The sequence below is a fragment of the Etheostoma spectabile genome, chromosome 20, assembly GCF_008692095.1.
Source record: "Etheostoma spectabile isolate EspeVRDwgs_2016 chromosome 20, UIUC_Espe_1.0, whole genome shotgun sequence".
In the NCBI taxonomy this organism is placed as follows: domain Eukaryota; kingdom Metazoa; phylum Chordata; class Actinopteri; order Perciformes; family Percidae; genus Etheostoma; species Etheostoma spectabile.
In genome coordinates this window covers 20857317-20873068 of record NC_045752.1, presented here as the reverse complement: position 1 = coordinate 20873068, position 15752 = coordinate 20857317, and the positions used below count along the sequence as shown (strand labels likewise).

The 15752-nt window shown below is 46.6% G+C and overlaps 2 long non-coding RNA genes across 2 annotated transcripts in view; one reads left to right on the top strand and one right to left on the bottom strand.

Moving 5' to 3' along the window:
- The window catches only part of LOC116669868 (uncharacterized), an 827043-nt gene that overhangs the window by 557657 nt on the left and 253634 nt on the right, over nucleotides 1-15752 (top strand). The gene's annotated exons all lie outside the window — the stretch shown is intronic.
- The window catches only part of LOC116669852 (uncharacterized), an 11292-nt gene continuing 2138 nt past the window's right edge, over nucleotides 6599-15752 (bottom strand). Inside the window, exons 2-3 of the long non-coding RNA XR_004326877.1 lie at nucleotides 12345-12350; nucleotides 6599-6611 (exon numbers count right to left, since the gene is read on the bottom strand). This is a non-coding gene — a long non-coding RNA (uncharacterized LOC116669852). The remainder of the gene's footprint in view (nucleotides 6612-12344; nucleotides 12351-15752) is intronic.

Genomic DNA, 15752 nt, shown 5'->3' with positions numbered 1-15752 from the left:
GTGTGTGTGTGTGTGTGTGTGTGTGTGTGTGTGTGTGTGTGGCTCTCAGCGCCAGATACAGACTCAAAAATCTCCCTTTAGCGTCTGTATGGAACGTACTGGGCAGAGCAGCCGCTCGACTGCGGCGTTGTAAGATGACATAGTATGTCCCGATCTTGTGACGCATGTCACTGAACGGGCTCTGCACTAGTTCATATGATAAGGAATGTACAATAATCTGATGAGTAAAGAAAATATCTCCTCCACAGAGAAAGTGCTCTTCATTCTGTTTATATTTAGTTCATAAGTTTGCAATTATGTCTATATTATACATATCTAACTTTAACCAGATTTTATAAAGTCTTACTGTTAGCCCTGTAAGTAAACAGTACTATTATATATCAGATTCTCATTTAGCTTCGACCTTTGTGATTCTCTTTTTTAATACATGTTTAATGAGCATTGTTGAGGGGAGCCCAACGTCTGAGATTTGTCTTGCAAACGACACATTTTGGAACTTAAAAGTTCTTTTAAATTTGGGCGGCTGTGGATCAGTGGTAGAGCGGTTGCCTGCCAATCGGAAGGTTGGTGGTTCGATCCCTGCCCCTGCAGTCATTGTCGAAGTGTCCTTTGGCAAGACACTGAACCCCGAGTTGCCCCCGGTGCTGCGCATCGGAGTATGAATGTGTATGAATGTTTATCCGATGAGCAGGTGGCACCTTGTACGGCAGCCCCAGCCACAGTGTATGAATGTGTGTGAATGGTGAATGTTTCCTGTAGATGTAAAAGGGCTTTGAGCAGTTGTTAAGACTGGAAAAGCGCTATATAAATACAGCACATTTACATTTAAATTTGAGGAAAAGAAAAACCTATTTTTTATATATATATATATATATATATATATATATATATATATATATATAAATTGGGTTATTACATTGTATGCATATATGTTATATAAGTTTGTAATTGCATTACACTTAACTTGTGTAAGTGTAATGCCAGTCCTGTCTTTAACAACATTAATGTCTTATCGACACAAAACAATCCATTTATTTTCATTAATTGAGATCATGTCACATGTCCCTTTTTTTATTTGGTGGCATCTTTGTAATTGGGCGTGTGCCAACACATTTTCACTTCCATCTCGTAAAATACGGACGTTTAATAAGGTGCCTTTGTCATTGTTATTAAAGTTAAAGGTCTTCTCTATGTCAAATAACACACATTTGGTCGGGACTATTGGCGTTCCCTTGGCGCTGTTAGGTTGAGGGAACAGGTCGTGGGTCGGCTTACGCTTCCCTGACACGCGGCGGTTAATGAGAGACGGTTAAGGACACACGCTGGACACGGACCACGCTCTCCTGGGTAAAAGTCCTGTGTTTGACCCATCCACCCCCCCGATCAACCTCCCTACACGGAATATCCCCCTTACATACTACTTGCTAAACCCTGTCTACTGTAGATGCTGCTCTCCCCAGTGCGCTCTACACATACGCTAAAGGGTGCCTTTTTTTGTCCCATCAGACGCGAACAGCCACTGCCCAAATGTCTGAATTTTACGCCTTTGGAGTGAGAACGGGTTACGGGTGCCATAATGTTTGCACACGGCACACACCTGCCCATACACAGTGCTTAGTGGGTGTTATTGATGCTAATCAACAAACAATTATGATCAAGTAAGATTCATCATTCGTCACACCTGGTAAGAGCAGATTTGGATGGTTCAGAAGGTTTGGTGCATCTGGAGTGGACCCTATGTTTTCTCTTAACAGAAAATGCCAGATTTATCTGCCATTGCCAGATAAATGTATTAACTTTTACAAAAGCTATAAACCATTGAGGCGGTGATTTTACAGCCGCTAAGGGGCATTGTTAGGCATGATGACTTCTCTCAGATGTAATGATTGTAGTTTAACTTTTAAAAGTTTTGTCTTATGTTAGTTATTTATTATCTCCACTAGCTTTTCAGCCTTTGGAACATCAGTTCTGCAACATTTGGATGATGTCATCAAGATATCACAAAATTAGGACACACATTTATGGGAAATGTAGTGGAATACACAACAAACAACACAGCATGTGTAAGACTGATATGTAGCAATGTATAAATGCTACCAGAAGCACTTTGCACAGCTGTGTTGTGTTGTATCACTGTACTTGGTACTAGTGCAACTCTGTCTATCTTAACATCCTCCACATGTTGCAGGATATTTGCCGTCATGGCACACCAGCATCACGCCACGCTGTGCCGACTGATGCGGTTCATTTTGTAGGCCGTGTTGTGAACTTCTGATATGAGAGCAGCCGCGGAGAGGTAACTCTCAGCACAGGGACCTCAGCGCGTCACACTCCCCACCCCCACTCAGCCATTAGGGAGGCAACTCGGCGAGAAATTGAATTTTGTGTCGTTATCTGGCGGATGCAAAGCGGCTGGTATAGTGTCTGTGAAAGGACGAATACAAACAGCGGAGGGGAGAAGGAGGGAAGATAGAGCGAGGGAAGTGGAAGAGAAGAGTAGGCTGGAGATAAGGCATAGATGAGTGTGTTATAGACAGATAAAAACACAAGCATGGAGATAGAAGAAGAAAACGGGTAAAGTGTGGAGCTCAGCCTCATTGGCATGATGGGGAGAGTGCGGCAGATTAGCGTGGAGTCTAACTTCAGTTAATTATGTGCATGCCGTTAATTCTGCGTGGCTGGCTGTGTGTCTGTCTCCCGATGCCATAGAATGTGTGTGTGTGTGTGTGTCTCATAATGAAAGTGATGGCTGGACCTTTTGACTCCTTAGCAACGCTTTAAATGAACCACTAAAGTCGTGCATCAGCATTTGGGGAGTGCAAAGAGCCTGTGTGTGTGTGTGTGTTTGTGTGTGTGTGTGTGTGTGTGTGTGAACAGACACGTGCGCGGGGACTTGATGCATTAACCTAAAATAGAAAGCGAGTTCTCCCAGGAAGGTTGTCCTCTAATTGACTGAATTCTGTGTGAGCAGCACTTTTTAAACACCTTTTGTTGCCCATTTTGCGGTGATTAAACAGGCATTGCTTTTAATTGGCTGATCTTAGTAGGACCGGCTATGCTCAGCAGAGAAGAACCCGAAAAAGAAGAACAGGCAGAAGATGAAGAGAAGAAAACTGGAGTGTGGCGTTTTGTCATAATACTACATGGGCACTGAGTTCAAAATGAATTTGTCATGTGTAGGCCTAATAACTCAAGTGATGAATTCGTCATAATCATTTTAGATCATCCCTACGCCTCGTAGAAAAAAACACTGCGATGATCTAAAAAGATTCTGATGAGTTCATCTTTTGAGTATTTGTTAGTTATTAGTGTGAAGCACTCCCCAGGGCCCTGCCAGTGCTTCTCTTCCAGAGAAAAATGCTTTATGGACATAGGCCCTAGAGCTTTATTTTTTAGCTTCTCCAACAATTTTGACTTTGAAGTCACTCTATTTTGGAAACAACTTTAAAATGCATTGAAGGCTGAGCTAAATGTCTCCTGTAGTCAGGTGTGCTTTGCAATCTGCGATGTGGAAGAGCATGCAAACTGCTTGCAATGTGTCTCTCACAGACAAGCTCGCTGTCTTTTTTGCATATCTGTGGTCTAACCAGCCGCCGATAAAGGTGGAGGCAGACACCGGCAGAGCAGAGCGAAGTCTCAGTGCGTAAAGCAGACGTAGCAACGTCGCTCACGAAACCATGTCTGATTATTTAAATGAAATGAGCTGGTAGGACCATGAAGTTGCTAGACATATGCACCAGTCCAGAACACAGTTTTCCCGTGATTTACTTTCATGCTCCCGCCTCAGACACATCTGACCAATAAGCAGAGAGGGCGTTTTTGCTTGGTTTGTAATGACACAGTTTCCTTGGATTTTTCTCTGTGTGAAACGAATCCCAAACAAGATGAAAACGCTAGGGTGCAATTTCCAATGGGGACGGGGTGGGGGGTGGGGAGGGCAAATCCTGTGTGTGTCCCACTAGTCTATATCCCCTACATTCCACTTCCAGGATTGCTTCGTTGCCATCGGAAATTCCGCCTGATGTCCTTCTTTTTGGCCAGATGTCCGTCACCTTGGGCTTTCTTTGTTTTGAAATTTTAAAAAGGAGGACGATGGTTACCTGGTCCTCAGATCTCTGCAGGGTAAATCCACACAGCTACCTAGACTATCTGTCCAATCGGAGTTTTCTGTTGCACGACTAAAACAACCTTTGAACGTACATGTTCCACCAAAACAAGTTCCTTCCCGAGACTATTTACCAGATGCACAGAGGCTTCGTCCGGCGCTTAGCACCGCCCATGAGGATTCTGATTGGTTCAAAGAAATACCAATAAACCATCCCAGAATGCTGTGTGGACTAGCCAGACCCTACACCACAGCACTGTGGAGCAAGGTCTGGCAAAGGGAGACTGGTGTCCTGCCCACATTTAAATGGTGAACATTTTTGACTCTATACATGTTTCTCTAATGTCTTGGCGATCACCCCTAATTTAATCCTATCTTTTTCTTATACGTAGTTTCCTTGTGATCAACTTAATTATTTCATGAATTTTACATCATCATAGTCCCTAAATGTATGGACCCCCCAGACCCCCTGTTTCTCTCCCACAAACCAAAGTCACACCCTTGGAAGCGCACCAACTTTAGAAATTCCACAACTGATTTGGACAAGAGCAAACAAAACATTTGGTGTGAAAACGCCCAAAACTGGAACTCCTGTGTGTGTTTTCATCTCAGACTTTGATACTCTCACTGTGTGTTTTGACTTCATCAAAGTTCATTGAAACAGTTTGGCCACATAAAAAAATGTCTTGTGTAGTATTCAGCAGCACCTTGTCACCCAAAGCTAGCGTTAGCGTTAACTGGTTACTTAAATCCCAGTTGGATGACTCACTTCAGAGGGGTTGAACATCGTTGACTTTTCCTCTTTAGCGTTTAGCTTAGCACAGCACCGTTGAAACCATAGGGACAGAGTCTTAGCTCCGCCATGCTCCCCAGCTCCACCCTTTTGTTTAAATATGGTCACTACCAAGATGGCAAACACCTGGCTTCAAAACGGCAACGTCTACAAACCAATGGGTGATGCCACACGTCCGTTACTTTTTACATCCTATGGTTTTATTCCATGCATTCATCTCAAAACATACCTTTGATCAAGACTACCTTTGACTCTGTTCAATTACAGTAAGTTCAATGCATGTTGATATAAATATGTTGTGTAATTGTATTCTTTTATCTCTACTTTAATCATTTCTATCTATGCATGGAATCCAAGTTAAAAAGCTTAAATACTGTATTCTGCTTTTATTTTGCGGCTCTGGAATATGTGTATAAAGGCAGATAAGGCTAATACTAAGAGTGGTGTCACCATTTCATTATAAAGGAGATTGGGGATGGGTGAGATATCAGGGCTGCTAAAACGCCACTTTGATGGGTGTGAAATGAGCACTGAACCCTGACCACTATCTCCAGAGTGGGACCTGTGTGTGTGTGTGTGTGTGTGTGTGTGTGTGTGTGTGTGTGTGTGTGTGTGTGAGATTGAGACTGAAGCACTTTTTCAATGATTTAGAACTCAACTGAGCCCCATCTTTCTTTCATTTAATGCAGGGGGTGTCAATCTCAACTTCACCAAGGGCCACACTGGGAAATGAGAATCACATTGAGGGCCTGACATGTAGAGTTTATGGACATGCTTTTATTTAATGGAAAAAGTAAAAATATATTTGACTGTGTTAATGCTGGTATAATACAGCTTTCTCACTTATAGTTTGGTTGCCATAAAACCCTAAAAAAGTCTGCAAAAATGTTCCTTAGCCATCATAGAGTTAAGCAAATCAAGCTTAAAGGTTTCATAGCCTGAATATGCATCAAAGGCCGGTTGTGTGGGAATTTCTGAGTGATAAAGTATGCGTATCTGCAAAATTCTGGTTTGAGAGACCATTTACAATCCCGTCTTTTGGGTTTGGGATTGTAAAAAAATACATAAACGTTAACACTCTAAGTACCTAGCTTCAAAATCAGGATACACCAAGACCATGATTAAAGACATTCAATTGTAATGGCTTTCTCTAATGTATACTATGAGCAATGAGTTATAATAATAATAATAATAATAATAATAATAATAATAATAATAATAAACTTTATTTAAATGTAATGGGATGTATTGTATTGACTTGCAGCAAGGTGTGGACGTGTTGGTGGAGAATTCCAACAGGGTCAATAAATAACAGTATGTGGACATGTTGGACAAAGTCACCAACCAGCTCAGGGACAAAGGAATGTTGTTAGTTTTTTCTGAGGGGAAGCCATTTTCTGCCATTGGACCAGGATTGTACTGAAGCAAAGGGCCAATGGATGGCGACGCCCCAGCGTAGAATAGAATATCAACTCTCTGAATTTGGCGGTGCTTTCAGAGCGAAGCAAGACATGTGTGTCATGTAATCCTTTTGCTTTGTTACTTAAGATAAATAGAGATCTAATGAGAGAAGCCGTTTGGGCTTTTGTGACTTCCTCTTAATTGAAGAACACGACAGCGCACAACTAGGCAGGCAAAAAGTTTTTGTGAGCCTAAATTGATATGCGTGCCTATTAAAACATTTTTACAAGGGGCCAGATTTGACCAGCAGGTCTTGAGTGTGACACGTGATTTATTGCGATCCTCAGTTTAAAACTTGCGAACTTCCTGCTTACGTGGCCTCTGTGTCAGTGGCGTAGGCAGAAATAATATTTTGGGCGGGCCAGTACAAAAGTGAGTGGGTAATTTTCAAAAACAAATAGCAAAAAGGACAAACATAAACATATTCCAACATATACTACATTACAGTGGCAACAGCAGTACTGTGTACAACATGCTATACCAAAAAAGCTCAGTCTAAAATGTGTGTACACAATAATATAGACAAAAACCTGTCGATTTCAACCTATTCAGGCTGAAACATATTTGCAGAACCAGCAGCAATGGCTCTGCACAACGCTGTTATAAAATTAACCATTTTCTTTTAATAAGTGGCAACTTAATATGAACCCAAACAGCAGAGAAGGTGTGTACCTTTTCACATACCAGCTGTAAATCACCAACTGTCAATAATGTAAATAGTGAGTTTTAATCACATTATAATTTACCATTTCCTTTAGACTGTTTCAAACTAAAAAACTGTAAGGTACTTTTAACTGAAAAAAAAATATTTTTTTCCTACTTGCCTATTGTACGTTTTACTTATCTATTTGTATAGCTTTAGTTGCTTTCCTTATTCATATTAACTATACAAAATATTATGTACATGATGTATTAAAGTGGATAAAGAGGAGACTTCATTGATCCAGTGGTGAAGTTAAATCCCCGCTGTTATTTTGGTGAAAGTAACTCAAAAGTAACACAAAAGTAGTGTAACACATAATTATTCAGAGAAAGTACTATTGTAATATAACTGATTACTCTCAAATGACAGTAACTAGTAATCTATGATGTATTACATTTTGGAAGAAACTTGCCCTACACCGTAAGCTAAACACACGCGACTATTTCTGTTCTATTTCGTATAGGCTTCGCCCTCTAAGGGCTACGCTATTGGGTTTATCCCTTCGCGCATGGCGCAGTCGTGAGAATTTTCTTTCCCGCCCTAGCGTCAGCTCGGGCCTCAACTACGTCCGCATTTACTGCATAAATACAGAGCGGACCCGTTGTTCGACTCCCACTTTTTCTTCAAAGCTCACGCATATGAAGACAAGAAGTTCCAGTGGTGCTCGCGTCTGACCCTCCTGCCAGACCGGCTACATCCTGCGCCGGCCCTTCACCCCCGCTGCGGACCTGCCTCGGCCGTTCTCGCGGCCAGGCTCTCACCCGGCACGCTCCTGCCAGTTTGCGCCCGCCTGTCATATAAGAGCTAACTGACAGGCGGAAGCTCTTGGTCTTGCCAGGCTTGCGGGGGCAGGAACGGGAGCAAGGCAGACAGACGGAAACAACCGGCGACACCCTGGATCCGCGGGCGGACGGCGTCTTTCGACGAGCATGAGTCCGCTGGCTCTGTTCTCTCGGACAGCGCCGCCGTTACCGGTCTTTTTTTTCCCTCCTTACCCTTAGGAGGAATTGGGCCTGGAGACGGCGATCGACGCTCTCCCACGGAGCTCTCTCCGTCTCCCGAACGGCCAAGGGCACCGCCGAGCGGCCTTCCCCTTTGCCTCAGACGGCCCCAGCCTCCACCGCCAAAGCTCCCTCGCTGATCTGCCGGGGAGGCAGAGGCCGGCGGCAGAGCGGAGAGGCGTAGCACTCCCGATGGAGCTGCCAGCCCCCGCTCGCGGCCTTTTTTGAGCGGGGATGTTCAGCTCCGGAGCCGCCCCCTTCACGGGCCCCACTCTGGCTGCGCTTCACAGAGCTTCGGCCGGGTGGTTTTTCTCCCAGCCTGGGAAACTGAAGGCTCCCGTCTCTCGCTACGCCCCGTTTACTCGGGCTCAAGGCGACACGGCTGCGGGGTTCCCAGGGGCTGCAGCACAAACAACGTAGCCCACCGCCATCCTCACCCGGATTACTGCCCACGGTGGCGCTGGCCAGGGTCATGGCTTGGCAGACTGGCCCAGTGAAACACCTGGTTCCACATGCCTCAGCTGACCGCGGCAGTTAGACGCTAGTTTGGCGTCGTACGGCCCCTTAGCTTCAGAAGGGCTTTTTCGGCACGGTCACCTCCGCAGCAACAGCCGGCACCACCGGCCGGCGGGCTGCACGAGGTCGGAGACCCATGAGAGCGGCCCCACCTGGTCCAATCCGCTCCCGAGCCACCCAGCAAGCAGCAACGACGGTGGCTATGACGGGACGCGGGGATCGTTGTTTCGGCTGAGAGTTGGAAAACACAACGGCATGTTAGAGGGCCACTACCTCCCTCTTAACAGTCGTTTTTCCCCTCAACCAAACAGCCCTTGTTTGCTCTGAACAACGCGCTGATATGACAGTCGTTCCCCACACAAGCACACAGGTAACCGCTGCCGCATGCGGAGCGCCACAGCTCCCTCGTTATGCCGGCAGCGGGAATCGCGCCCACCCATTGTGGATGACGCCGCTCAATCAACCCCCTCCCCACGGCGATGCCGGCGGGACGAGGGACACGTTAAGAGAAAAGAAAGAAAAAGGAGAAGGCCGAACAGCCCCTGTTTGCTCTAAACAAGACGCTGTTATGACAGTCGCTCCCCACACAAGCACACACCAAGCCGTCGCCGCGAGCGGGGCGCCTTTGCGTCCCCGCTGCGCAGACAGCGGGAATGAGCGTCCACCCACGGTGGACGACGACGCTTGTCCACCCACCTCCCCACGGCGATGCCGGCGGGGCGGGGGTCGGGTTAACCCAGTGACCGCTCCCGCCCCACACGGCGGCGACCGGCCACTGCCCTTTCGAAAAAGCCCTACCATGGGCTGGGCGAGGCGATCACTCGTCTCGCCCAGCGGCGGGATGGTCTCTGCGCTCCCTGCCTGCCATGTCGGTGAACAACACTCAGACATGTGCTCGCCCGCTGTCAGAGTGCAGCGCGGCATGGATTGGCTTGACTCACATGGACTCGTGGATGTCAAGCTGATAACACGGGGTTACACACTCCAGTTCGCCTCCCCCCCCCACCCCTTTCGCGGGTGTGTTGGAGACGACGGTCTCATCCCTGGCAGAGTCAGGCGCAATGACGTCAGAGCTAGAAACGAGGGTTTTACTCCTCTATTTTTCACCCAAAGAGCAGGAGGACTGCGTCCCATGCTCGACCTGTCAAAATTCCACCGGTAGATGCATGGAGCGCCCCTTCCACATGCTCACCATCAGGCACGTGTTGGAATGTGTGTGCACGACAAATGGTTTACACCCGGATCTGAAGACGCTTACTTCACATCCAAATCATTCCCAGGCACAGGAAATTCCTGCGCTTCTCCTTCCAAGGGCCGTTTCCAGTTCAACCGGCTGCGTTCGGATACTCACTAGGCCCCCGCACCTTTCAAGTGCATGGAAACCGGCCGCTCAGCTCTACGGGAGGGGGCATCAGAGTCCTCTTTTACTTGGACGATCTGCTCATTCTAGCCCCTCTCGGGAGCGGGCGGCGCTGCACACTATGGAGGTTCTGCAGACTACAAACGCTGGGTTTTGCCATAAATGGAAGAAGAGAGCCCTCGTCCCCGCACAATCGATAGTTTTTCTGGGCGTAGACATGAGCTCGATCAGCATGAGAGCCAGGCTGTCAGCAACGAGGCAGGAAGCCTGACTCTCTGTTGTCCCGTCTCAGGCCGCGCTCGACAGTGTCAGCGCTGTCAGTTATGCGGTCTTGGGCATGATGTCCGCGGCACACACGGTGGTCCCCCTGGGTCTCCTCCACATGAGGAAAGTCCAGAGGTGGTTTACACCGCCGAGGCTCGATCCCATTCGCCACAAATGGCGAATGCTGTCCATCCCTCATTCCCTCCAATCAGACCTGGCATACTGGGGGAGTCCCCAAACCCTGTCTTCCGGGGGTCCCTGGCAGAGTGACGTCATATTGGACGGTGTACACAGACGCGTCCCTCACTGGCTGGGGGGGAATGTGCGAGTCACAGGTGGTGGGAGGCGCCTGGCCTCCTCCCTCTCCCTCACATAAACTGCCGGAGTGTCCACGGTGTTGAAGGTGTTGAAACACTTTACACCAGTGGTGACGGGGAGGCATGTTGTAGTAAGGACGGACAAACATCACGGCGGCGGCATTCCTAAACCGCCAGGGCGGCATACGCTCAGCCCGGCTGTAGAAATAGCCAGAGCCTCCTGCTGTGGGGACAGCCACCTGCGTCTCTCAAAGCAGTATATATCCCCGGGATTTGAACCGGGCAGCCGACTTGATGTCGAGGGGGGGGGGCCCCACAACAGTGGAGATTGAATCCCACTATCGTTCAAACGTTATGGAGCAGGTTGCGAGAAGCGGAGGTGGATCTGTTCGCTTCACGAGAGAACACACGTGCACACGTGTTTCTCTTGACCGCGCGGGACAACCTCCCCTCGGCGTAGACGCCTTCTCCCACAACCCGGCCCAAACCCTCCTATATGCTTTTCCCCCGGTCCCCCTGATCCCTCGCCTCGGAGCGGTCCAGGAGGAGATCTGTTAATTGTTCTGGTGGCACCGGAGCGCACGAGCGCGTCTGGTTCCCAACCCTCGTTTCAGCTGCTGGTGGCTCTCCCCTGGCAGATTCCGTGGCGGAGAGACGCACTATCGCAGCTGAACGGTGCGATCTGTCATCCCCCAGTGATAAATCAGAGGCTGTGGGGGTTGGCTGAGCGGAACGCTTACAGAGATTAGGCTTGCCCCCCGCGGGTACGCATACCAGGGCTCCAGAGCCCCCTCTACCATAGCAGGCTACGCAGGGCGCTGGTCTGCCTTCCAGCGCTGGTGCACAGAGAGGGACGCAGACCCCACATCGTGTCCCCTCCTCTCGTGCGACGTACCTACAAACTCTGGTGGTAATGATGGCTCCATCTACAGTCAAAGCATACGCCGCAGCCATCTCATCCTGTCACGAAGGTTTCGGTGAGAGGACAGTTTTTGCGCATCCCCTGGTGAAGCGTTTCCTGAAGGGGGTTAGGCGTCAAAAAACCGGCTGTGTCGCCCCCGCCCCCAATGGGACCTAGCTCTGGTGCTCCGGGCTCTGGGGAAGCCCCCTTTGAGCCCTGACACAGGCTTCGCTCAGAATGCTGTCGCTTAAGACAGACTTCCCTTGCCCTAACGTCGGCCAAAGAGTGAGTGATTTATGTGCACTGTCAGTTTCTCCGTCCTGCCTCTCCATTAGAGGGGACGGGAGCGCAGCCACCTTACAGCCAAATCCCTCCTTCACACCGAAGACTTTAACTAGTTCTTTTCGGTCAAGGGTGTTTTCCCTCGAGGTTTTTTCCCCCCACCTCACGCTAACGGTGCGGAGGAGGCTTCCCACGGTTGTGTCCGGTGTGCGCTCTGTCACAAACATTTTACGCACGGCAAATATCAGGAAAACTCAGCAGCTGTTTGTGCATTATAGAGAACACTCCCAAGGATCAGCTCTCAAAACAGCGTCGTCTCACTGGCTGTGCGAGGCTATTACCCAGGCTTATAGCTCGGAAGGGAAAGAGCCCCCCCAAGACATCGGGGTCACTCTACGAGGGCTCTGTCGGCGTCTGCGGCTCTATTTAAAGGGATGGCAGTAGCCGCATTTGCGCGGCAGCCTCCTGGGCTTCCCCGTGCCCCTTCATCCGCTTTATCTGCGAGAATGTTGAATCTTCCATGTTCATGCGTTTTGTCCACAGTCAGTGACGCGTAATGCCGCGCTGAATGTGCAAAAAAAAAAAAAAAAAAGCGGATGCCTGTATTGTTGCCAATCTCCTTCACACCTAGTCTGAATGACCCTGCTCTGCTGTCTACCTCTCCTATACCTGGGGTATTTTCTTGAGGACACAGTTTTATCTCATACATTGTATAATCATGTGCACGCACGGAGGTAATCATGTCTCTCCGTTGCATGCGCGACAGGATCAATCACGCTTAACCCCATTAATCATTGTACTACTGCATCATATGCGGGCCACATGAACCTTTCCGGCCACGCCATTGGCAGGGCAGGCTTTGTCAGAAGAATGACTCTGACTAGCCTTGTACATTGTTGCTGGGGCAAGTGGTGTATGTTCGGCTGTGGACCTTGTGCCGAGGTGGCATGACTAACATCAGCTTCGCCCTAACCCAATAGCGTAGCCTTAGAGGGCGAAGCCTATACGAAATAGAACGTTAGTTACTTGGTAACTCCAGATTCTATTAGTATAGGCGAGCTCTAAGGTCCGGGCCACCTGCTCCTAGCATTAGTTGAAGAAAAGCTGATGTTTGGGAGTCGAACAAAGGGTCCGCTCTGTATTTATGCAGTAAATGCGGACGTAGTTGAGGCCCGAGCTGGACGCTAGGGCGGGAAAGAAAATCTTCACGACTGGCATGCGCGAAGGGATATACCCAATAGCGTAGCCCTTAGAGGGTACGCCTATACTAATAGAATCTGGAGTTACCAAATAACTAACGTTACTTTTCTTTCTTTATATACATTTGAGTATTTTTCATAACAAAACGTGTTTTGATCAAACTTGGCTGGACGGGCCAGTGAGTAGAGGGGGGGGGGGCAGTGCCGCCTTGGACCATTACTGACTACGCGTCGGCTTTGTGTTACCTGCAGGCTGCCACAGGTCATTCTTAGCTTAGGCAAATCATATGTGAAAAAGAATGGCTGTCAGAGTTAATTCAGACACTTTCTCTATGCGAAAGTGTTCCTATAAATCAGTATTCCATGCACATATCAAAAATTGCAGTCTAATTTGGCTGACATTAATGAAAGAGTCATTTTTTATTTCATGTTTCCAAATCATATTAGCATTGATTTTGTGCCTTTGGACATGACGAGGAGAGGCTGCTTAATTCACATGTGATAGTTAATATTTCACAGTGACTGACAGAAATGCCAAATTATAAGAATAATGTATGCCAAACACCACAGGCACAATCCCTCATACTGCTCTGATAGATCTGCCTTCAGCTGTTTATTACTGCTGTAGTTTGCATTGGCCGCTCCTTTACCCAAAGTAACAACAGCAGGTGAATTCCAATCTCCATTTTGTCAATATTAATAAATACATTTTTGAGCATGGTTGTTCTGAAGGGGCATTGTTGTTACGCTGGACATGAAGTCTGACTAATCCAGAACAGAGAGTTAGAGCTAACAACTTTAGGAGCAGACAATGCAAGAACGTTTTCAATGTGAAGAGACAATAGTCAAAAAATCTTATCTTATCTTTAGAGCAAAGTTAAACATTGCACTGTAATGAAACATATTACTTACGGCATATTTAATAGTAGAACGCGACTACGGCACCACTGGGACTCCATCCGGGGAAACACAATTTCTGAATAATAGACATACACTAACCTATTACTACTACTACTACTACTACGACTACTACGTATTACTAAATAAAACAAAAGAACGGAAGAACCTATCCTACTCTAGACATATAGCCAAACACACACACACACACACATACACATACACACACACTGTTAAAGTGCTGATGTTAGACCTTTTTTACAGCAGACACACATTATTAACCCTTGTGTTGTCTTCCCATCAACTTGTTTTTGGCACTTTTTTCAAAGCTTTTTCTGTTATTTTATCCATGGTGAACAAACCTACACTAACATATATGACGTTATACCTATTACCTATAAAAAAAAAGCAGAACCTTATAATTATTTTGAATAGTTGTTGAGATCAGAGGACGTTGAGTGAATCACAGACTGTTTATCTCGAAGTTTATTCAGGATGCTCTTTTTTTATTCAGAAAACATGACATTCACAAACTCTTACAAACAACACACTGGGACATATAGGAACACGTCCCAGGCCCACAAAAAACAGAGAAGAAAAACTGGAGGGAGAAGGACAAAACCCATGCAGAAACAAAACACACACAAAAATACATACAAACACACATACACACACACACACACACACACACACAAATGAGACAAGGGACCAGTCACATACGCATACAAAAGAAAAGGCTGCAGCACAGCATTGACTACAATGAGTCAGCAATCCTGCGCCATGTGTCCAAACTCCTTCCCGGGGCTCCACCTATGCGAGCCGTAGAGAGTTCCATGTATGTTGGTATGATAGAAAAACATCCAACATGCAAAATATAATGAAAATAAGTATTGATTTTACCTGCAAAGAACGTACTTCCATGTTGTTTTGGGGGCAATTTGGTTGAAAGAAACTTATATTTCTGATATGGAAAAAAACTTTGAAAACACAGAGTTAAGACACATGTTTGAGCCAACCTGCTGTCCTGTAACCCTGGGTCTCTATGCAAGTGTTGTTCGGTCAGTAGCCTACTGTGACTAAATGTGTGAGCAGGCGGGGCTCTCTATCAGTCAGGGCTGTTTGGGTGTAGACATGTGTACTAGACATGCTCAACCCGGTCTCCGGGGTGACAGTCCTTTGCTGTTGGATCCATCCACCACCACAACCAACCTCCTTATGCAGAGACAATACTACTCGCTACCGTAGCATGCTGTCATCAGAAAATATGCTTCCCGTTAAAATACATTAGTTTTCAAATTCGTGCTCACCACCACGAAAAAAAAGATATAATCCCTGTACACAAATCAATAGATTAAATAACGTCACCATTTCACAAACTGCCATAATAAGATAATTAAGATAATTTAAGATAATTTGTTTTTATTAGTCCCCAATGGGGAAATTACTGCACTGGGAGTGGGTTGGGAGTGGGTTGGCATACTTTCCTACCAATCTGCTGTTTTTTCCCAATATAATTTTAATAAATAAAACTCAGACCCATCCAAATTTGTCCATGGCCCGCCATTACCCACTTTCTGTATCTGCCACCACTGTGGGGGGTGCATGGAGGATGAGAAAGTAATGTGGGCTGCTCCTGCATTCACTTTGGTTTTTAAATCAGCTCTAATTAGGCCTGGATATGTTCCTCGACACTTACCAGTGAATGTATGATTGTGTGTGCGTGTGTGCTTTTAACATTTTGGCAAATTAAAAAATTTGACATGATAATGAAAATAGATGTTGATCTAGCCTGTGTATCACACACAAAAGCATGAGATAGAGAGGTAGATAGGTATTACAGTGTTACAGCAGCAATACGCACAGCAAACATACAGAATATATGTACAGTCCATGCAATAGAATACAATATACATGAAACTATATATGTATATGTGTGTATATATATATATATAT